We start from the raw sequence: 25,016 nt of genomic DNA, 5'->3' as shown, positions 1-25,016 counted from the left end.
CGTAACATGCTATTATAGCCCGTTTTGAACCGTCGATAAAGTCGAATATAGCTTGTACCAGATCAGCTATTATGGACCTTGATCCTACAACCCCAGAGATCGTCAACATTTTTTTCTTTTATCTTTAGCAGTTACCAAAACGCTTCGATCAACTAAACGCTTTCGTAACGGTATAACAATTTGCGTTAATCTTTACTATTATTACTGTAATCAACTAAATAAACTCTTAAGTAAATCGCCATCATTAATGGCTACAGAAATAGTTCTAAGATGTACATATAGCTCATTCTTATCGAAGTAGGAACTAAGCAAAATATGTGAACAAAACTTACAAAAACTTATGTTATATAATATACTAACAAATAGTTTGAGTATTTGAGTTGTTTATCAGGTAAGATTGATTATTATTTAACCATTGATTTCTCACTTTTCATTTCGATTTCAGTCATTTATTTGACATTCGACAGAAGGTTATTTCTAGAATTTATTTACTATTAATCTATGTTTATCACATACTGCACATACGTGAATCAAATATTTAGTTGCCCTTTTCACGACTATAATGTAGCCAGAGAAAATTTGCAATAGTTTTTATTTTTTTATTTATTTAGTCCATATAAAAAATTTTGCAGAAAGCTAATATTTTATATAATATTAATTAGTAATATATTACATTAATAATAAAAAATCATTACACATAATTCGATGATGTTGACACACATATAAACATATTAATAATTTTTACCATTCAAAGTTTAATATTTTTTGTTTCAATTATAACAGAAAAAAATCAAAGAAGTTTCTTTAAGCATTATTGAATTTTAGTGTAATAATGGTAAGGTATCGAATGATGAATCAGCTGAATAACTGAGCCTCATTTCTTTCTTTCGAATCAATACAACACACATACAAAATTATGACATATTTCGACCAATGAGCGACCACTAGTAACACTGAGTGCTCAATATATTATCTTTATTATAAAAAAGGTAATACTCGTCTGTTACGTAGCGATGTACAATAATAATCCCATATGTAGAGTGAAACCCTAAATGTAACCCTAAATATAAACAGGAAGTAGACATTAACGCAACTTACAATGAATGGGAAATAAATCTTAAACAACCTTCCACATTAACAGAATCACACAGAATGGTTTGCGGTTGTTAAGTGTGAAACCTCACTTACACTCAAGACGCAATATCAGAAATAATAAACCCTCTGTAGGGTGCCGATTACTCAATTTTCAGTTGAAGGAATTCTCCCTTTGATAATGACGGTCGGAGTGGCTCGCACTGTTCACAGCAATTTTTATAGCAAATGATCATAATTTCGATGCAAAGTGCTTTTATGATAAAAAGATTTAGGTCATTTACTACAATTTATAACATATAATACATTTTTGAAATTTCATATTGTATTTTTTTTGGATTATAGTAACATCACTATATGACGTCATAAAAGTCGTTTCATGAACTAAAAAAATAAATAAACGACATTGTTTATAACTGACGTTATGCGAAAGCTCAACACATTTATTATCCAAACCTTTTAATAAACAGCATTTCACTCAAAACTCTGACTAAAAGTGACATCAGATTAATGAAATATATTAAAAATATATTTTCGTAAGCGCCCAGCTACTATAAAATAACGTGAAGCGTGACAATTAAAAATGCACCGTAATATAAAAAATGACGCCACTGACGTTCCGTCACGCAAGGGATTACTGGCTTACCAACTTTTTATTACCTCGCAGCAATGAAATTAATCCAACTTTGATTTAAATATTTATTTTCTCGTAAATTTTATTACTTAATTTATGTTCATTGAAAGAACTAATTAAAGCAAATAAAAGTGCTAAATTTACTCTCTAATAATCTCTTTGTACTCTTGAGCCGAGATGGCCCAGTGGTTAGAACATCTTAATCGATGATTGCGGGTACAAACCCAGGCAAGCACCACTGAATTTTCATTCGCTTAATTTGTATTTATAATTCATTTCGTACTCGGTGGTGAAGGAAAACATCATGAGGAATCCTGGATGTGTCTAATTTCATCGAAATCCTACCAAATGTGAATCCACTAACCCGCATTGAAAGAGCGTGGTGGAATATGCTCCCAACCTTCTTTAAAAAGGCCTTAGCCCAGCAATGGCAAATTTACAGAATGTACATATTGTAATTTATACTGATAAGTGAGGAGATGTTTGTGTAATGACTAGTTTAGAATAGATGAATGATAAATCTACTAAACCCACATAGGAGTGGTTGGACTAGAAACCCATGATAGCGTGAAGCCCTGGATAGGTAATAACCACTCATCAGATATTCTACCGCAAATAAACAGCAATACCTAATATAATACTACTTTGCAGTTCTGGTTTGAAGGTGAGCCAGTATAACTACAGGCACAAGGGTCACAAAATCTTATTTCCCAAGGTTAATGGTGCAATAGCGGCATAAGGAATGAATAATATTATTAGACACTGGTCTAAGGAAGGTGGTGACCACTTACGACGATTGCTCGTCTAATTGCAGACGTTACTACAAAAAAGTTGAAATCACAGATTATATTTACTTTGGACTTGGGGTATGTAATGTAAAATGTTTGTGCTAATTATGTTAAACTGTAATTCTATACATAATTGTGTAATTCCCTTTCGTCTTTTATTATCGTACTAGCGACACTTCATTTTTTTCTCTTTTAAAAATGATATGACAAGAATATAATTTATTCCCTATAGCACTCAGGAATAATGTAGCTTTCTACGAGTGTATGTACAACATTTTTCGAATTGGATTATCCGTTTCGGAGATTAATGTTATTGGATTTTTTGTAATAGCTGTGCTTTTTTAACACGCTTATATTAGCTTCACTTGTAACTATGTGTGTAAGAAAATCTTGGAATCTTAATTTAACCCACTTCCCGGTCTTTGATTAGGATGAAACTTTGCACACGCTCTGAGTTCTGATACAACTGGCAATACATGACTAGCTAAGAAACGTCAATACAAATCCAATATGGCGGCCTCCCCAAGATGGTGGACTGAAATGGGTTGCTGTCAGGAATACGAAAAAAATAGTCACGTGAGTTAAATCCAATTATACATGGGTATTAAATGATAAGGTTTGCTTTTGTAATTTTTAGTGCGTGCTAAAGCGTGTTTTTTAGTTTTTTAAGCTATTTTATATTTTCTAAATAAAAATTCACAATGAACACTTCCAGAGATAGTGTTAAATATAAGCTCTTATATAATCAAACACACAATAGCTAAGTAATTGCTATGACGTCTATTAGTGTCACTGATCCAAAAAGTGTTAATATATTTTTAATTGAAGGCCGAATAAAAGGTTTTTGACATGCAAATGACAAAACAATAATAGTTCATTGGTGCCGAAATATTCCTTCTAATGAGTTCAATTGTGTCTATACAGTGAATTGTACAAATTAAACCAAATATTCTACTATAAATAATATAGTTTTTTTATGGCGTATAGGTAGGTGGCAAAAAGGCCACCAGATGGTAAGTGGATCACCAATGTCCATAAACACTGGTACTTTTCGAATTATAAGCCATTCCTCATATTACCAATACACCGCCAACCCTAAAGTCACCATTTCTCGTATCTCCACGATTTGAGAACATTCCCATTACTGCCACAACTACATCGGAATAATTGGCGTTGATGTTTCGAGCCTCGTTTAGTTCTGCGTTCAATTGGAAGGTTAAGCCTAATTGGCATCTAAAAAGCTAAGTGTGCTCAGCAAGGCAAGATTGTACTTCACGTCGGCCCATCGTCTAAAACTATACAAGGTGCAAATTCAACCTCACGTGGAGTACTGCTCTCACTTCTGGGTGGAAACTCCCTAGTACCAGCTTCTTCCATTTGACCGTATTTATCGCAAAGCGTCTCGAATGATTATCGACGATCAAGCCCTTTCCGTCCTACTTGATCCTTTGGCTTTTCGTAGAGATGTTGGAACACTCTGTATCTTCTGCCGCATTTTTTATTGCGAATATTCCGAGGAATTGTTGGGATTAATCCCTGCTGCTTAATTTCACCTTTGAACTTCCCGTAATAATTCACATGTCCGAAAATCCCCAAAAGTGCTATTTTTAAGGCATTTTCTGCCTCGCACAACCACTCTGTGGAACCAGCAATCGCGAAACGACTTCACAACCTTCGAGAAAAGAGTCTACGCACCGCCATCACGAGGTCATTCATACCTTTCAAGCTAATTACTGGTACTAATACTACCCCCAGTATAATATGCTATATCATAACGCCTTTTCAATATTTCAAATATTACTAATTCAAAGTACATTATAACAGCAATATAAATTTAAATTAATTTACTATACTTATAAAAATTAGCGTATGAAATAATCATATTTTCATTTGTGCAAATTTCATGATATAACTTTGATTGGCCGTAATATTTTTACACGAACTGGTAGTATTGCTTTATTTACGTTTCATATACCCTTACAGTACTAAGGAAGTTATTAAGTTAATTATTATTTATCCATGTTTAAAGAAAGCTTAACAAATAGCGCAAAAGTATGACATGAAAATATTTTGCGTAAGACATGTGCGTTTAAGTATAACATGTGAATCCTTTTTTTTTTAATAATACTAGCAATGCCCCTAATTAATATAAAATTACTAATATTTCTATTTACCCCTCCTTTAAAGCTTATCACTCGTGTTAGGTGTGGGTACAACAATAGCCCAAAGGGTCAGGATCGATCCTGCGACTTTTACATCACTATGCGGCCGGTAAACCATTGCGCTATTTACGCTTAAAATTTCGACTCCTACTCCACCTCTACGTATATTTTTTCTTAATATGGAAGACTCCTCAAGTATTTATATACCTAAATACATAAATGAACCCGAGAATAGTTCTCCATATTCAAACTATTGTAAATGGTAAATAATGTGTAAATATGTCTATTAAGCCTGAATTCTTTAATTATCAGGAAATAAATAAAGAACTAAGTTATTAACCAAAGTCCACACAAACCAATTTGTAGGCTTCATTTGAACTATAATTTAGATTATAATGCTTATTACACAAATAATAATCCGAATCAGATACAAATACATAGGTTAGTGATTGCTTTAATGAATTTTGAATGGAACTATAAATACCAATGTCATATGAATAATGCTATGCTATGCCTATAATGCAATTGGAAACGGCAAAATTTATATCACAATACAAACTGTACCGTATGTGCGTATTAATGTTTTGTAATTGTAAACGACTTTGGCTTGTAAGTTTATTATAATTACAGAGTAAAAACTGAAAAAATGCAAAACCGATTGAACTTGACTACTTTATGATAAATGGGGATACTTTATGATGATGGGGTTTTTCAGTATATTATTATTTGGAATAGAGGCGACGATTATCTCATTCCCAAAATTTAAAAGCTAAAAACTTTTATTTAATTTTGGTACATGAAGTCGAATGACAAATAAAGGAGTGCTCTGTAGAGCAAAACTGGGTTTCCAGAGACATCATGGATGCTGTCTTGCATGGATGCAAGGTTCTTATAGATACTGCCTCTTGACAATCATACGTAACTTCCATTTTTGATAGAGAACATGGGACGTTGGTTGGTTGAGAGATTTATCTTATTGGTTAAAAAATATCTTAATTCCTGGAAGGACATTCAAATTATACAACTTCCAACGAAAAACATATCCTTCTTTTTTTATTCTTTTTCGTCGCTTTTCTATTCTTCTCTTTCTCTCCAAAATGCTTGAATGTCTTATCCATACTAAATTAAATTACTTCCTTTCCAGAAATATCCTTCTGAATCAACAGTCTACGGTGCTAACTAATTCATAAATTTTAGTAATGCTTTCAACTCCGTAGACTTTGATATCCTTCTTGCTGTCCTTGGTTCTCTTAACATATCTTTCCAAGTAATTAACGGGTTTCACTCTTACTTGCGTGGGCATCGGCAGCTTGTAAGATTTCACGATTCTTTCTCTAAATATCTTCTATAACTGTTGTCCTCCCACAAGGTGGCGTGTTATCCCCTGTCTTCTTTTCAGTATTTATGAATTCTATCTCTTTTCGTATTATTTCTTTCTACCACTTGTTTGCAGACGATTTTCAAATCTTCTCACAAGTAAAGTTTCTGATTTACCTAATACTGTTAATTTAGTAAATGACAAATCAGATAAAATTGCTAAATCGTCGAAATCTTTTGAATTAAAGGTGAACCCTACGAAAAGTCAAGTTTTTAGTGTCGGGAGTTCTAAATTAATATCTCACATTTCTTTTACTGATTTATCAAATGTGATGGTGTTGAAAAATCGTTTAGTACGAATTGTAAAAAAACTAGGGGTCCTAATTACCAATTCTCGATTATGCTGACATTTGTTATCTTTACTTAAAAGAGGAGCAACTAAACAAAATGATCTCATCTCCGATATTCATAAAAAGCTTAAGTGGCTCCCAATTCACTCTTGCTGGAATAAGCATATTCTCCGTCTTCCTTACTCAATACTTTTTAATCCTTCAACTCCGATCTGTTTAAAGTGCTACTCATAAAATCGAACTTCTGGAGAAATTTACTTTTAGAAATTCCTCTTAAGTCGACTTCATATTGTAATAATTCCATTACCGTTCAAGCTGTGGAACTCTCTTCTTGATAAAGTAAGACGTGCACAATATCTTGTTTCATTTAAAATAATCTGACGACCTCCGTGGTCGAGTAGTGTGTACGCCAGTTTTCACAGGTACGCCACTCCGAGGTCTCGGGTTCGATTCCCGGCCGAGTCGATGTAGAAAAAGTTTTCATTCGTTTTCTATGTTGTCTTGGGTCTGTGTGTTTGTGGTACCGTCGTTACTTCTGATTTTCCATAACACAAGTGCTTTAGCTACTTACATTGGGATCAGAGTAATGTATGTGACGTTGTCAAAAAAAAATTCCATCCCTCAGGATCGTGTTATTTATGTTTATTTATATAAAAAATAAAAATACTTGTACTCATTTTGACCTCGTAGAATGATGGCAAGAAAGCTAGCAGTATTTTCCTGTTGAATAGCAATTTCCATCCTTTCGACAAAAAATTGAATCAGCGCTTCTGTCACCAGTGGAGGCAATAAGGCGAGAAGGTTATACCTTTAATGAAGGTTTTTACCCTACCATCATACCATAGATGTATGTATATATGATTTTTTTTAGAACTGTTTGGGTTTTGTAGATTGCAACTATTTAAAGTTGTAATAATTCAAATTCAACAACTTATCAAATAAAATATTAAAAAACATTCATAATTTTTGGTTTGAATAGGTTATAGAACGGAAAATATTAAATAAAATAAAAGAGTTCAGACAAGTTTAACTAACTCAAAGAAAGTTGGCGCCAAGGAAACAGGCCAGTAAAAAGTTTGTTAAATATGGCTCGGCTTTCTGTTTAAAAGTTCTAATTTATATTATTACTCTCATGTTCGATACACTATTTTATAGCGAGCAAGTAAATTGAAGATAAGTTTGTACATAAAGTTGAATTTATGTAGAGAGAGTCTTTTAAAATTTCAGCAGTCTCGATTTGGATTACCTAAATACGAAACAATGGTGATTATAGTTGGAAAAATACATTTTTCGCATTCTTAACTGCATTGAATTTTTTGTTATTAATAATTTAACACCCAAAATAATTAAATTTTAAAAGTAAAGATACGTTGCAAAACTTAAATTTATAAGTAATTCATTACCAATAGTAATTATTAAATATTAAATGATAGCAGAGATAGCCCAGTGGGTAGAACGCGTGCATCATTGGTTAACCAATTATTGTCGGTTCAAATACGGGCAAAAGCCACTGAATTTTCATGTGCTTAATTTATATTTATAATTATTTATAATTTATAAAAACGAAAACCCGAACAACCTTGGGATTGTATTCAGACCCAAGTCTGAACATATGTCGAGGCTTTGTTTAACAAAAAGTCGATGTCCTTATTAAATAAAGTCTCGTATTGGGACCGACTAAACCTAGTCCAATTCAACCTCAAAAAGGCATAAGTTTGCTAGAATGTCACTATTGGTCGTATCTCCACGATTTGAGAACATATCCATTGCTGCCACAGTTAATATCGGAATACTCGGCGTTAATGTTTCAAACTTCGTTCAGTTCCTCGGTGAATTGGCATTTAAAATGCTTGGTGTGCTCAGCAAGGCAAGACGGTACTTCACGTTGGCCCATCGCCTAAAACTACACAAGGTGTAAACTTGGTCTCACATGCAGTAATCCAGTGCTGCTTCTCTAAACAAATCTACAACAGCGAGATTTTTAAGGCATTTTCTGCCTCGAGCAACCACACTGTGGAAACAGCTTTCGCCGGCAGTTTTTTCGAACCGACGACATGGGAACCTTCAAGAAAAAAGCGTACATATTTCGCAAAGGCTGGCAACGAACCTGCAAGCCTCCCGGTATTGCAGATGTCCATGTGCGGTGGTAGTCGCTATCCATCAGGTTCACTGTTCATTTGCCTAATATATCATGAAATATATTTAATATTTATAACCGTCCTACAAATTACTATTTTGGATTTAAAATTGAGCTTCGAACTTATAACTAATGTGTATATTTTAAATTGCGTAAAATATTCGAGCTTTATGTTTTATTGCTCGAATTGGGTCTTGGGAAAAGCTCCAAGTAATTTTACTTTTTTTTTAATCTGAAGCGTTGATTATTCTGATCGTTCAAAATGACATTTATAATGCATACGCTTCAAGCAAAGCATACATTAATGACTTGTATATAATAAATTATTTTAACTCTCCATTCGTTACTGCGATTAATCGAAACCATTCAGATATTATCGAACACTGCAGTCAGTAATTCAAGTTATTACATTTGCTTGTACAAACGTATTAGGCTAAGATCCAACGGGAAAATTTTGAAATCTTCTGTATTTAAAAAGAAAATTATCTTCGCTTCGATTTGGTCCTCTTTTTGGATATTTGATTTTAATTTCAAAATCGGAAAAAGAGCGGACTCAAGTAGTTTGTTTTCAATCACGAACGTTGTTTTCAATGACGAATAATGACAGTTTTAGACGAAATTAAAACCGAGTAACAAAAATAGATTATAAGTTTCTCAGGTCATAGTTTTTTAATGACATATGTAGGCAGACGAGCAAAATAGCCCAGCTGATGGTAAGTGGCCGCCACCCCCTTAGACAATTGCGCTGTAAAAAATATTAACCATTCCTAACATTGAGATAAGAACTAAGATGCTATATCCCTTGTCCCTGTAGTTACACTGGCTCACTTGCCCTTCAAATGGGAACACAACAATATTGAGTACTGCTGTTTGGCGGTAGAATATCTGATGAGAGGGTGGCACCTACACAGACGGGTTAGCACAAAGCCCTACCACCAAGTTAAACATAGCCAACCTTATCCTGAAAATAGACAAAAAGACAAAATAGAGAAAAGATAAGGGTCAAAAATATATTTAACATACTAAATATATAATTGCTGAAAAATCAAATAGCACAATATTTTGCAACAAGACCTCGTACTATATGTATTCCTATTTGCATCATTAGTTACTTTACTAATTAATCAGCTCGAAAAACTTATTATGCACAATGCTTGGCTGATTACAGGCTGCGAGGTCGTTTTACGATCTATGATTGGATTTCAGTGTAGAGAGGTTAAGTTATGCTGGTGTATTAATAAAATCTCTATATACGTAAATAGTCATAGACCAAGCAGATCAGTACCATTCGCTTCTCTCAATAGATTTTCTTTTTATTTTGATTAGTAACTACGGATGACTTACAGTGTCATAAAAATGAAAATTAAAGAAAAAACCATGCAAATTGAATATATTCCAGAATAACGATTATGATCGAATATTGACCTCAGCATGTTTTAAAAAAAAAAACAATCAAAAATTAAAATCTACTCTGTGGTTACACATACTTTAATAAACACATTATTTTCGTTTTAAAAAGCTGCATAGCTCGTGAAAGCGAATTATTTTCGTTGATCCGAAAAATATCTGTATTAGGAAATAAGTTCCGAATTCGCTTTAAGAGGAAATGATCTTAACAATAAAATGTTTACGTATAAAATATTTCTCATTTTCTTGCATTGTCATTTATTCCTGAGCAGTATTCAAAATTTCAAAGTCTTAACTCATCAGGAAGTTAATTTAAATAATTTACAAAATTTCACCTTCGATTTCGGTCAATCCCAAACCGTGTCAATATTGGTTAATTGTTTTAATTGATCGTTTCCTGGTCATGGTATCTAGAATGTTCTAGGTATTAATTACACATTGCTCAAGTATAGACAGCCGCCGTACTTAACGAAGCTTTACGGAAGATGTCATTATTCAAGGAGCGTTTACAGCTAATTAGAGAGATGCAAAGATGACTTAACTGAAACTCGGGGATTTGCGGTTTGATAATCAAGATTACAGTTTAATTTTACGTAGGACTATATATTATATGGTTAATAAAATAAATAGTTTTTGTGCATAATATCCCACTGCTAAGTAAAACCCTGGTCTAAATTTAAGGAGAGTTTTTTAGTCTTATTTCTACTTAACGTTAAACGCAGAATATTATCCGATAAATACAGGCTTCGCCAAAGGTTAGATTTCACACGAAAACTCGGTTGTGCTTGAACTCTGTCAAGGTGAACATATTCTATCGTCTTGGTTATCCATATTTGTATAATTCGCTTAAAAACATTTAGTTTAAATTTTAAAATTACATCATAATTATGAACAATAACCGGGTAAAGAGGATTAGAAACGAAGAAAAAATAAGTTAAAGAATTACTAAATTTAATTATAATTTTGCAATCTTCGTATCTAACCTAGCAACAATTATATAAGAAATCTTTTGTCTATTTATGGTCTTGTCTATTTAAGTACTAATCGAGTTTTTGTTTTCCCAAGATCATGCAGTATTAAGTATATTCAATTACGCGAAATCATCCTGCAATCTTGTTCGCTTTCATATGTATACATTTTGAATGAAAAATTCAAACCTGGGTGGTTCAAATCTAGTTAAATAAGTATAAATATTATGATGTAATTTTATATAAGACGTCATAATTCAGTAAGCGTTTACAATTAATTAGAGGCAGCGATGCAAAGCAGCTGAATTTATAAACAGACGGTCCAGGATTTGCGGTTATTCAAGCTAACTGTGTTATTTCGTGGAAACTCCATTTAATTAATTTAATATGACTGAAGGAAATTATTTTATTGCCTAGCTTTTGAATCAGATTCGTAGACATTATCAACCGGATTATACTATACCTATGTAAAGTCACGACATTGACATAATAAGGTTCTAAGTTCAAGGTCACGTGGTTTACATAACTGAAGATAAGATAGGGAATATCCAGCAGGAATAGATAAGTATACCAGTAAGAGCGATAAGATATACATCAACCTTCAATATCGTTATGATATTTTTCATCGTCTCAGCATTATTCCAGTAGTTATCAACGTTTTTGTTAAGTTCACATCGATTACTTTTTAAAAATAATGCCACATTCGATATACTGACATATCCGTAGATGTTATTATTGTATGGTACCCTGTAAGGCGATCTCTGAGCGTTTAACTTTTGGGTCATTGTATGCTTCCCCAAGTTTCAACATAAGATGAGTGACCTTACACACTACACAGACACACACTGCCGTGCAGGCATCTTATTCTCATAATATAATGTACCGTTGTAATTATTTTTTTTCTAATATATTTTTTTTGAATTTCGCTTAGTTACAATCAGTAAACATAATACTTACCATAAATGGATAAAAGCTCGTCCAAAATCACCAGTTGTCCAAATCCAATATAATCCAATATAAATGTTATTGACTGGCAAGTTATGCATAATGAAAAAAGTCTTATGCCAATGGTTCTTGTATATCATAAATATTTTAGCATTTTATATTAATATAAATAAGAAAGCGTTTTCATTTAAATAGGATAATGGAAGCGTACTCATTGAATCAAATACACCCGTCACAGAGGTACACGCGAATATTAACTCTCCACCTAAACTAGGTCGTAGAAGTTTATTTATACGCCTACCTTTTAGAATATTTTCGCAAATAGATTGTATTAATGATATTAATACTTCATACTTATATTGCCTATAATAGTTCAACGGTTAACAGCCTAGCGAGGTAAAAATTACTGGTTCTATACTGAATTGAAAATGGATATAGCAAATTTAAACAAAAACTTGAAGTTGACTCTAAAAATTCACAGTTCCAAATCGACAAGGTATATTATTCGATACGAATGTACAATATAAATGTTAAAAAACCGTGGAATTACTTTTAATTGATTTTGATACAGGATATGAAATTTCTCGCCGATTCTCCACAGTAGAATGAGCTAGTGGTCACGTCCTTTCGATTTTGATAACAATTCAAAATAGTTTGAAAATTGTTAACTATCGTTTGACCGTAAACCCCGATTTGATGTTAATAATAATATAATCATATTTTAATATTTTGAGACTCAATCTACCGCTTTGTTGTGCTGTTAGTACTTTTATCTTTGGTGGTAGAGCTTTGCGCAAGCCCGTCTGGGTAGGTACCACTTCTACATCATAAGTCTACCACCAAACAGAAATACTGTCTAATATTATGTACCGATTTAAAGTTTAAGTGATCCGGTGTAATTTTAGGATACAGGAATGAAATTAATGGTTAATATTTATTTCAGTGCTAATGTCTATAGACGGTGACCACTTACCATCTTGTGGTCCATTTATCAATCCTTCTAACTATTGTGACATTTTCATATGTGAGTGAAAACTTTTATATTTCAAAATAAATAGAAAACTATTTAAAATAAAGTAAAATTCGTTGATTTTAGTCAATTACGTATTTAAATTTTCATGTATCTCGATATTTACAACGTTTACGATATATAAAACTTTATCTGGAGTTAAAAAAATTATCAGCATTCTCATTATTCAAATTGTGTTAATAATTTTGCACGCTACTGCACGCTACTGCGCAAACTTATTCGACTTTACTTCAAAACCTTCCTCTTGGCGAAGGACGACATAAAATACGAAGCAATCTTAAACGGAACAACCGTTGTCCGAATAGATGAAATGAGATTTGACGATCTGGACGACATTCTCGTTCATTCTTTGAGTCGTCATAGATGTCATGAAGAGAACTACAAATCCCGAACAAGATGATTGCAGCGCACACAATGTAATGTAGGACTATGTGCTGTCTGTAATCGCCAGTTTTGTAATTATTCATATAGTATAAATAATTATTATGTACCCTATTTTTGTTTATATTCATTACTACATGTACCTAATTGGTTTCTGTACTATAAAATAAATATATATTTTAATATTATTAATATTTTATAGTATACTATTATACTGTAAAATAAAATATATATTATATTTTATAGTGATCTTATGTTTTCAGTTACAGCCAGGGTAAAAGGATAGCGGCAATGTATAGCAGTAGAGAGCCGAGATGGATTGCGAGTTCAAATCCAAGCAAGTATTGCCGAATTTTCATATGCTTAATTTGTGTTTATAATTCATCTCGTGAGCAGTGGTGAAGGAAAACATCGTGAGGAAACCTGTATGTGTCTAAATAGAGTCGAGTAGAGATAGTCGGACTCTTTTTAACCTATTTTAAAAAAAATATAGAGTCTAAAGCATGTTACCCTATTCTATAAGCGGAAGATGAATTGGCTGAGTGTCATTCAGACTGCTGGTTGATCAGCGCCGTTTAGTCAAGTGGTTAGGCGTTTCATTGAATGGCTAATGAAGTTAATTGCCTGCGACATATAAATAGATATACTAATATTATAAATCTCAATCAGATGACAGAGACTATTTAATACCTACCACCTGACAAGCAACTACTAAAACGCGAGCAAAGCCGTTTGCGGCAACTAGTTTAATATATATTTCATCGTTAATAATATCCGAATTAAAGGATAATCGATTTTTTCCCTGACCTTAAAACTCTTGTGTATGAAACTAAAGTAGAACGTAACGTTGAAAGTCGAGTATGATGTCGGAACTAATTGATTAGTGGCGCACTAAAAGTTGTATCAATCTTATCGAAGTTGAATAGTATGACGTCATGTTGATTGATAGATTGACAGGTATTGTTAGTCATTTTTTTATACCGAGGTACAGTAACAGTAGATATTTCAAAGCAATAATAATGAAAATAATATAGTTGAAACGCGTGATTCTTAACAGATTATTGCGGGTTCAAGCCAGGTAAGCACCGAGGATTTTGATGTGCCGTATTTGTGTTATTTTATTTCATCTTGTGCTTTAACCCAGCAGTGGTTACAGGCTGTTAATTTATTTAATCCAAGTCCAATTTATTTTTACTTCAAGTAAACATTATTTATCACGTATAATAAAAAGCTACTGATAAAACTACTAAACCAATTTACATAAAACTTCTATTAGACGTTGCAGCGCGTTTTAGAAAAGGTCTTAATTAGATGCGCAGATAGTTTCGCCCGCTTTAAATTGAGACTATTGACGTGATAAGCGTTCTTACGAATATATTAACTGCAATTAAAGATCGTAAACACCTGAGCGACCAAGCGAAACGAAAGCAACCACGGTATCCTTTGTAAAGCTAAGATCACATCTGTGCAACGAAATGGCAACAACAAGAGAAATACTTAGCAGTCGCTATGGCATACATACATATATCAGATGCTTACAGAAATAAACGCATCGTTTCCACTTCGTTTAGCCGTTCTGTCCAACTCACAACTCTACACCTACATACATAGTTAACAAATTAATTGTTTTTTTTTTTAAATAGGACTGTGTAATAATCGCGTAGTATAAATTGATTTTAAAGAATAAATAATCATTCATTTATTCTAAACATAAAGTATATATTGATATTAATTAATTTTATTACTTTCTTAAAAATAAAATTACAGGATAATACTTTTTTTTTAATTTTAACTCCTTAAATTCATAAGACATACAGATAAAAATAAAACAGGACCAGTGCATAAATATTCGTCTTAGAATATATTAATCAATTATTATATTTAAATTATTTAAAACAAATACTTACGATTATTAAAGAAAATATTATGAGAAAAAGAATTCGAAAAATATATGATAGTTATATAAAAAGGTAGCTTGTAAGGGAGCTACTCAAACAATTTTAATGTCACACATGAATACAGGTGTACTTCTAAAAGAATATATTTAAGTACGGTAATGGAGATAACTAGAAGTCAATTTAAACATATTGGAGGCAAGAGTTATTTACTATGAAAACATTCCGTTAGACGAATTACGAAACATTTACGTCGTTTTACGTCAAAACATATCCATTAAGTAATCCATTAATACGTAATTGTTTGTATCAAATGAAATGAATAAAAAATAATGCATCTATATTAGCTCCACCACACCTACCACAGTTTAGCTTTCTACCATCCTCCCTTGATCGTCCTACTAATTAAACTCAAAAGATGGAAAGGATAGATGGATGAATTATTGTCACTCTTTTCCGTAAAAACTACTTAACGGATTGGGATGTAATATGGAATAGAGATAACTTTTACCTTGAATTAACACATAGGTTACCTAGTCGCTCCCTTCTATATGCGGGCGTAGCCGCGGGCAGAACCTAGTACCACATAATCCGTATGCAAAAAATAGAATACTTTGTATATTTAAATAAAACGATAAACGACCCCAAACGAATGCGACGATTTCGAGCTTCAAATATCATGAAAATAAAAATCTAACCCCTTTTTAGTACTTATTTTTCACTATAAATCTTTAAAAAACTATGTTAAAGTTTATACCGTTATCAATTTATAATTTGTGACCTAGAAGTGTATCCATACTGAAATCACGAATATCATCTATTTTAATAAATCTGTATATTGACAAAGTTACTGGAGCCTTTGTACTCTCAAGGGTCTAACAGATAGCTGGTGCCGCTGACACGACTCTCAGCCTAAAATATTGGATAATGGATGTACGTGAAAATCGTTCCACGAAAATGTTAGCTATAAACGTAATAAATCCTAATTAATGACATATATTTGGGCGGGATGTTCCCGTGAATAAAATAGACGTTTATCTTAACGGTAGATTGTGGGTTCAAATCCAAGTACCACTGAACTGTCATGCACGCAATTTATCATTTCGTGCTCGGTGGTGAAGGATGACACTGTGTCATCTACATCTAAAATCTACCTGTAGCTACATATAACGCACATGTATCAAGCAAACCATCCAGGAACCCATTCAAAAACACAAAAAAAGTAATCAAAATCGATTCATCGCTTAGGAACACAGTTACACACACATACAGAAGACTTATATATAAAAAAGATATTGTTTGAAATTACAAAATGGATTCTAATACGATTAATAATTAGAAAATGGTATTCGATGTGCATAATTAAATTAAATTATTCATCCACAATTGCATGTTGAGATCTTTGCATAATTTCAACCAATATTGACTGACCTCTGAACCAGCATATTACTTTATTGATGTATGATGAAAACCAAGCTTATATTTATACATATGTATAATAAAATTGGCCTGCCTGTTTGTAATATTAAAATAACTGCTTTTTACTAAATGCATATGAATGTATGTATACATGGTACAAATACCAAAATAACATTTTTACATTTTATTGTCTGTCCGTCTATCTGTTCCAGCTAATCTCTGGAACGGCTGGACCGATTTTGACGGAACTTTCGGTGGCAGATAATTGGTGAAATAAGGAGTAACTTTTTTGTACTTTTATTTTAGAATTATACATAAAATAAAAATAAAGTCACGCTGCAATTTCTAAATAACTTAAAATCAAACACGAACGAAGTCGTGGGCACAGTTAGTATTAATAAGTACAGTGACTATTCCATATGAGGACGACATTGTAACTGGTCCATAGTTCTGTTTACGATCCATTTAACTAATTATTTCGCTTTCATGATCTGTCAATCACCAAACTGTATATACATGTGAATTGTAAGAAATTTCGAAGGCAGAAAATTTGTTTTCTTCGTGCTTCTGTCGCTGTAGTTTTATCATAATGGGTATAATAACAAAAGAGCAAAAAATAAGATGTTATTATACATAAAAAATCTTTATATAAATATAGATTACTTAGTGGTACCACCCACTCATCAGATATTCTACCGCCAAATAACCGTAAACTGTATTGTTATGTTCCGGTTAGAAAGGTGAGTGAGCCCGTGTAATCACAGGCACAAGGGACATAACATCTTAGTTCCCAAGGTTGGGGCGCATAAGTGATGTAAGGAACGATTAATATTTCTTACGGTGCCTTTGTCTATGGGCGGTGGTGATCACTTACCATCAGGTGGCCCATATGCTCGTCCGCCAACCAATGCCATAAAAAAAATAGATTAATAAAAACAAAATTTTTCTTCACAAAATTTCGCTTCATATTTAGTAATATGTAGGTGTATAAACATAATCTGATATCTAACTTACAGTTTGATATTCATTTCTAACCCTAATAAATATAATATTAACATAAAAGTACATTATACTTTATTTATTTATATACTCTATATTGTACTATACTATTATAGCACACAAACCTCCAACCCCTATTTTACCCCCTCAAGATGTAAATTAAAGAAGTAACCTATGTCCTTCCCCGGTACTCAAACTATCTCCGTCGCAAATTTCAACTAAATCGGTTCAGAGGTTAAAGCGTGAAGAGGTAACAGACAGAGTTACTTCCGCCTTCCTAATATTAGTTTAAGATATTGTTATGTTTATATTTTAATGTCAACGTTGTTCACTTCCCTAAATCTATTAATATTTAAAAAAAAAAAAAACAAGAAATATAATCTACTCTGTATTTTTTTGCTGACTTTACTCTGAGACGTTTCACACACACTAAGACATATTGTAACTGAGAACCGCACTCATACTAATGCACGACAATAATAATAATTTAACGTGGGTGGCGCACTTTCGTCAGTAAATAGATCTTTATCACTTTGTATGATTACCTGATTATTGGTTAATTTTAAGTATTTAATGATAAGTTAATGTTATTATTACAATAAATAAATAAAATTGTTACGTACTCGTCTAAGCTATCGGAGTGCACGTGATCAAAACAGTGAATTTAATTATGGTCGCTCGACATGACATGATTTAGGAAGCACCTTTATAAGGAGAGGTCGTAGTTCGAACAGTAACCTTATTACAGCGGGAAATTCGATACGCTTCGACGCCTGAGTTTTGTTAAACTAGCCATTAATTACATCCTATCTCATAAAAACTTTAATTAATAATTTACACCTCAAGTCGATTTCCTTTCATTGTAATGAGAACCATTTAATTTAATTATTATTTAATATCCGGATACAGTTTTATATATATTTTTTTTATTTTAAATATTTATTGATAGGCTTTGTGTGTAAGACAAACTGCCGCTCTACATTCCCTTATGAGCGAATGACGTATATAGTATATATAGTTCGTTGCTAATATATTTTTATCTTAATAATAAAAATATTTTTATTTTTTTTTAATATTTTTTTTTATCAATTTTGATGTTTTACTTCCAACGTAATACTTTTAATTTGTATTAATAAATTACACTCCAATCAAACAAACAATGTGTACATACAGCAAACACATAAGAATTTCGGTATATTGAAAACCAAGTAACGCTTATATCAAGGATTCATTTTATCATGAAAAATCTTTGTCAATAAACCATATTCATCCGAAGTCCATCCGAATTAAAACACGACAACAAAATAAATCATAGGTTTTATATTAAAATAATGAATTACCATTTGCATAACAGTTTTACGCAGAGCATTAAGAGACCATATGCCTGTTTTTTTTAGAATGGACATGAACTACATTTGCTATAAAGTACCTGGAAGTGCCCTATTTGCTGTACTTCATAAACAATAATATTCAATTCCAGTGCTCTCTGTCTTTGAATCTCAAACAGATAAAATAGGTAGGCGGACGAACAGTTGAACTACCTGATTGTAAGCTACGATCGCCCATAGACATTGGCGCCGTAAGAAATATTCACACACTCACTGGAACACAACAATACGGAGTGTTGCTGTTTTGCGGTAGAGGATATAATGAGTAGATGAGGTTACAGAAAGCCTTACTAATAAGTGAATTATCAAGTATAAGACCAATTACTAAATATCCCAGAGTTTTTAATAGCAATGACCAAGCCAAAAAGCAATGCAAAAGCTTAGCATAATCTTTTAAAGACAATTCTAATAAGACAATAGCCTACACGGGTCAAGATAGAACCTGCGTCTTTTACCTTGTTAGGCGTCTCAGTAGTCACTGCACTATTTACGCTTAAACAAACGACTATTATAGAGTGGTTTTATCTGCTGCAATGAATTCATTGAAGGAAAATATTCGGTTAATTTTTCGTCGTGAATTACATAAAAAAGTGAAACGTAGATCTTGAAACGTAATAAATATCAGATATTCACTTCCGCTATCGGACCTATTGCAGCAAATAACAACAAATACCAAATGGAAAGTTGAAAATGTTTCACGAAACCCAAAGAAAACAGAGGATGTGAGACATCATAACAAATTTAACGGAGTGAGTTCACTCTGGCGAAGTCGCCGGTTAAATCCGGAAATGGCATTATATTTTATAAAAGACTTATCTTAAACAAGTATATACGAGTATTATTTGTGTTATAATAGCGACCGACGCTTCGAATTCGGTGAGCGATCATTAAATTGACTGTGAATTTATTTTAATATCTAACATTGATATATAAATTTAATTTACTAAGCGTCGATAGCGCAATGGTTTACGGGCTGCCTAGCGATATAAAAGGCGCAGGTTCGATAAGTGATAAGCTTGAAAGTAGGGATAAATAGGAATATTAGTATTTCCTTAATTGATTTGAAAAAAGAATTTTACTGTATTATTATTTTTCGATCAATTACACTGTTTTAAAGTTTATTCATATTCGCACTCATCTGCTCGCTTGTACTTGTTAGTTAATTTTATGTGAAAAATTATTAATCAATAGATAAATGTTTATTCTAATTTTGTGTATATTATTTTACTTTGATTGATAGATTGATTAATGAAATCAATGATAGCATAAAGAGATAAAAACAATTTTCAACTAAGCGTCGCTGAACAACTCTTGTTAATAAGGCCATTAGTAACGAACTTTTTCTAAGTTACGTTTGAGAGGAACTGTTGCATCACAAACTATGTTTTTGTAACTTTTTCGAGAGCCAAGAGGGATCTGTAGTTAGTGCATATTCCGAATGAAATTTAGCCACACGTGTTATCCGTATTTGAGCAGCGTTCTCCAAGCCTTCTCCTTAAGGAAAGAGAAAAAGACTTCAGCTCAACAGTGAGACATTTACAAGCCGTTACTTTACTTGTATCGATATAAATAGTGCACGTATTAGCTCTCTAGTTGCACGATAGCTTTCTGTTTTAGTAAAAACAGAATGAAAATTCTCACAGTAGTTGAAGTAGTACCCTCACCATACTCACTGAGTTTAACGCGTACACGCGTATTGATAACAGAGAGATATTAAAGGCTACTTCAATTGAAATGAATTATTTTTTTTATGGCATCGGTTGGCGGGCGAGCATATGGGCCACCTGATGGTAAGTGGTCACCACCGCCCATAGACAAAGGCGCTGTAAGAAATATTAACCATTCCTTACATCACCTATGCGCCACCAACCTCGGGAACTAAGATGTTATGTCCCTTGTGGCTGTGATTACACTGGCTCACTCACCCTTCTAGCCGGAACACAACAATACAGAGTACTGTTATTTGGCGGTAGAATATCTAAAATATTATATTTAGATACGGACATAAAGTCGAAGCAAACTGTAATAATAATAAAAATATGTTGATGTTTTATTTTTATCATTTTACAAATTTCACTTAAATATTCATATTTATACTTTTTTATTAAGGTTTGTTTTAAATGTTTTTTTTTCTACGCTGCTAGATGACAAGGTAAACCAGACTATTGCAACTGGAAATACAAACAGATTTTCGAACATGTTCTCGCAAAATCCGAGATCAAGATTGTATGCCCCATATGCCTGTAATTACACTGACACACACTGAAACCGGAACATAGCAATACAAAGTATATATAATAATAAGTAAAGTTTGGCAGTAGATTTAATGGTAATTGAACCGTAGCGACTCAATCTGGCGTGAGCAATTGGTAGGACTCAAGATTAATAAAGACGTAACATACATATACTTAATTATTATTTCCTTAATAAGAAAATGTACGAATTATTTGTAACTACCTATTTCGTCTATGTAAATTTTTTCCTCGTAAATTGCTTATCAGGCTCCAGGCAAATTGTTAAATTTCATAACCATTGGATCTGTGGTTAAGTCGCTATAATATTATGGATACAAACAGACAGAATTAAGTCATTTTCCCATTTATTATATTATTCTCGTACAATATTCAAATACAAACATTCTAAACTCTAATCTTTTGTGATTTCTTAAAATCTTTACACACATTTGAGTATTCATTTAAATGACAAGTTTGCGCATTGAATAAGTTTTTTTAAGCTATATCTGAATTTCAATTTCTTCCTATTACATAAGATTTCTTAAGATAATACTAAATGATCGTTTTTCTATGATATGATAGGTTTATAATTTCGTTAAACTTAAAATATATTTATATACAAAAACAAATTATTTGTGTCAAAAATTGATTTATATTTATGGAGTTAATCTATAAATTTATACTCGAAAGTCACCGCAGTTCACGATCGTGAAATGTCAGACAGTGATCATAATAATTTATTAGTATTTAAAGATCACACGTATCACGGTGAGTCTTCATCGTTTTACAAAAGATACGATGTGAGATTCTTACAAAATAGAACTGCTAATGTAATAAATTAAAAAATTTATAATTTTTTTCACATTATTACGACAATAATGTAAATAATATAAATAAAAAATATGTTTGTATGTTTGTCATCTGCGTTTCTAAACCATTGATCTGATTATAATGAAAATTTGTAGAGTTGTTCTGCGTATGCCCAAAAAAGAAACTATTTTTATATTTTATCCTTCAATATATACGTTTTATGCAGACCCGTATTCTACCCCGTGAAGTAGGGACGGTACATTAATAATAATTATTAATACTTTTCCGGTTTCACATATAAATCTAAAAGTTATAATTTATTCATTTATGTTATATCTTGAATACTTTATTACTAGCTAATATGGAGATATTATTCTATTCATAGAAAACGAATACTAATTGAAACCGAGAACGTAATTCATGTATGGTTTAAATTGTATAACAGTTATTCTTTATGAAACCATTTTGTATGTTGCAGTCACTAATGAAAATATTACTTTCTGAAAAGAAGCTAGTTATCGACCGCGACGTTGAAGTGGCCCCGTGGTTAGAACACTCGCTTAATTTTTGTTTTTTAATTCATATCATGTAGATGTCGTTATTGTATGTAACGAAACTCATAACCTAACCTTTCACTCAAGAGTAGAGAAGTTATTTGCCCAGCCATAAGGCTTTTACTAATATTTGCAGGTGGTTTACAGTAATTTAAAAACAAAGTTTGAGTAAAGTTCGTCAAAGAGCCTCGACTTAAAGATTGAGTATTAAAGATTTAATCGTCAGAAATACAATTTTTATTTTTTAACATATTATATACAATCAATAAACTTACAGATACTATGGAATTATTTACACAATGTGATTTTTGAACCTTTTCATTTAAATGTTACGATATAATGGTTTTTTTTTAAAATAAAATATAAAAAATTTATTATAAAAAAAAACATTATAAAATTTTAAAACGCTGTAAAATGGTTACATTCATACATTGTCTAATATATAATAAATAGACAAATAATCTAAAAATAATATTGAAAGATCTGTAGTCGACTAAAACTTATAAATTTTTTTTTTAAGAATAAATATATCGATAATATTCTTTATAATAAACGTCTGCCTAGTTCTTATTTGTTATGAAATATTTCACAATATGACTACAACAATCCACTGTTACGCAAATTCCCAAAATTTACAGAGTAAACTGTTAGAAACATGTATGTGAAGAAATTAATTTTCCAGCAGAAAGTTCATATTGCGCCCGCTTTCCAATTCGCGGTCTTAAAATTATTTTACATTGTAATTTAATTTTATACAAATAAATTCGAAAAGCACTCATTCTGTTCGTGTATTTAACTAACTTTACACGTATTAGTAAAATTCAAACTATTATTTTAAATTATGTATATAAAAAAGTAACTGTATGTATACATGGTGTATAGTGTTCAGTGTATAATATAATGTTATACTATGTTATAAATGAAATAAAATATTATATAATGAAGTCCCCCCTCTATTTCGGTCAACAAGAACAGATAAGTGCATAAAAGTGTGCGTACACACCCAGATGCACTCAGTATACCCTCCAATCTGACGGAGCGGTAAATTCGACATAAGCGAAAAGAGTTCAGGTGCAGGACCAACTATACGTCCTTTCCGAGACATGGGATGCTGAAAATCTTATTTTGGCTCGACTTGGGATTTTAACCCAGGATCTCGAGATCGGTGGACTTATTTCTAGCAAGCCATATACTACACCAAAGAGATAGTCATATGCATTACATAATATGTACTAATTAAATATTATACTTAAATAATTACTCTTACATATTGACTTTGCCTCCAACTCGTAATAATTTCATGGAAGAGATCGCTATATTCTCGTCTTATTATGCATCTTCGTGGTATACGATAAAGTATATTAATATTACAATACATTAAGTATAGTTTTAAGGCTTGTTCCTTACTTTATATTATTTTATTATAATATAATACTAATAATATAATATATTTTTTCGTTAAAATAAAGTAAAGTACAGTACGGTACGGTAGGGACCGTTTGGGTAGGTTAAGCTAAGCATTAATACTTAGTACTGTAGTGTACCGATTTCAAAGGTGAGTAGTGTAACTATAGGCTCAACGGATAGTAAATGTCCTACTGATAGACTCAGACCTGCTCAGTCCATTGAAAAAGGTTTGGAGCTTACACCATCACGCTGCTCCAATGCTGATTGGTGAATAAACATCGAACTGATTTTAGACCGACAGCTGCAGATTCTTCACACTGTTTCCTTCACCGCCATTTACGAGATATCAATGATGCTTGCCCGGGCTTAAACTCGGAGTTTTCTTTTTAGATTCGTCTCCTAACCTCTGGGCCATAGTGGCTCAGGTATGGTATTTCAGGTATATATTGTATAGCTTTTAACTGTAAATAATTTATGTATATATAAATATATATGTCCATGTATTACTTATTATTATTAAACAACCGAAAGTTAAAATTACGATAGGATTTTTGATTTAAACAAATAGGTTAGTCTGTAACCTAATCGTATACAAAAGGTTTATGGACATTTCTAAATTGTCTAAAAGGTTACAGAATTGTTAAAAATAAAAATAAATTAAGACTGTTTTAGCTTTTATAAGTAATTTGTATTTACACCTTCTATACTGCAAACAGTTTGGTTAAGTTCTACTCTCTCACCAATTAATTATAACTTATACTGTACTCTCATCAAAATGCCAAGAGAGTTGATATAATCACAGACACAAAGGACAATAAAAAATCATAGTGTACTTACATTATATTGCTAGCGTCTGGATCTGGAACGCAAAAAACGAACGCCTAGTGGAAGGCGCTGTTTATTGAGTACACGTTTTTTCCATTCCTTACTGACATTCAGAACCAGAAAATATAGTATATTTTTAAAGCACATATAGTTCCACTGAGCCAACTGATGGTTACTGGTCACCAATTCCCATAGACATTACTGCTAGTGTAAGAAATTTTAACCATACCTTACATCGCCAATGCGCTATCTTCGGAGCTAAGATGCTATCCGT

The sequence above is a fragment of the Vanessa atalanta genome, chromosome 19, assembly GCF_905147765.1.
Source record: "Vanessa atalanta chromosome 19, ilVanAtal1.2, whole genome shotgun sequence".
Classification (NCBI taxonomy): Eukaryota; Metazoa; Arthropoda; class Insecta; order Lepidoptera; family Nymphalidae; genus Vanessa; species Vanessa atalanta.
Note: the sequence above shows the minus strand (reverse complement) of the source record.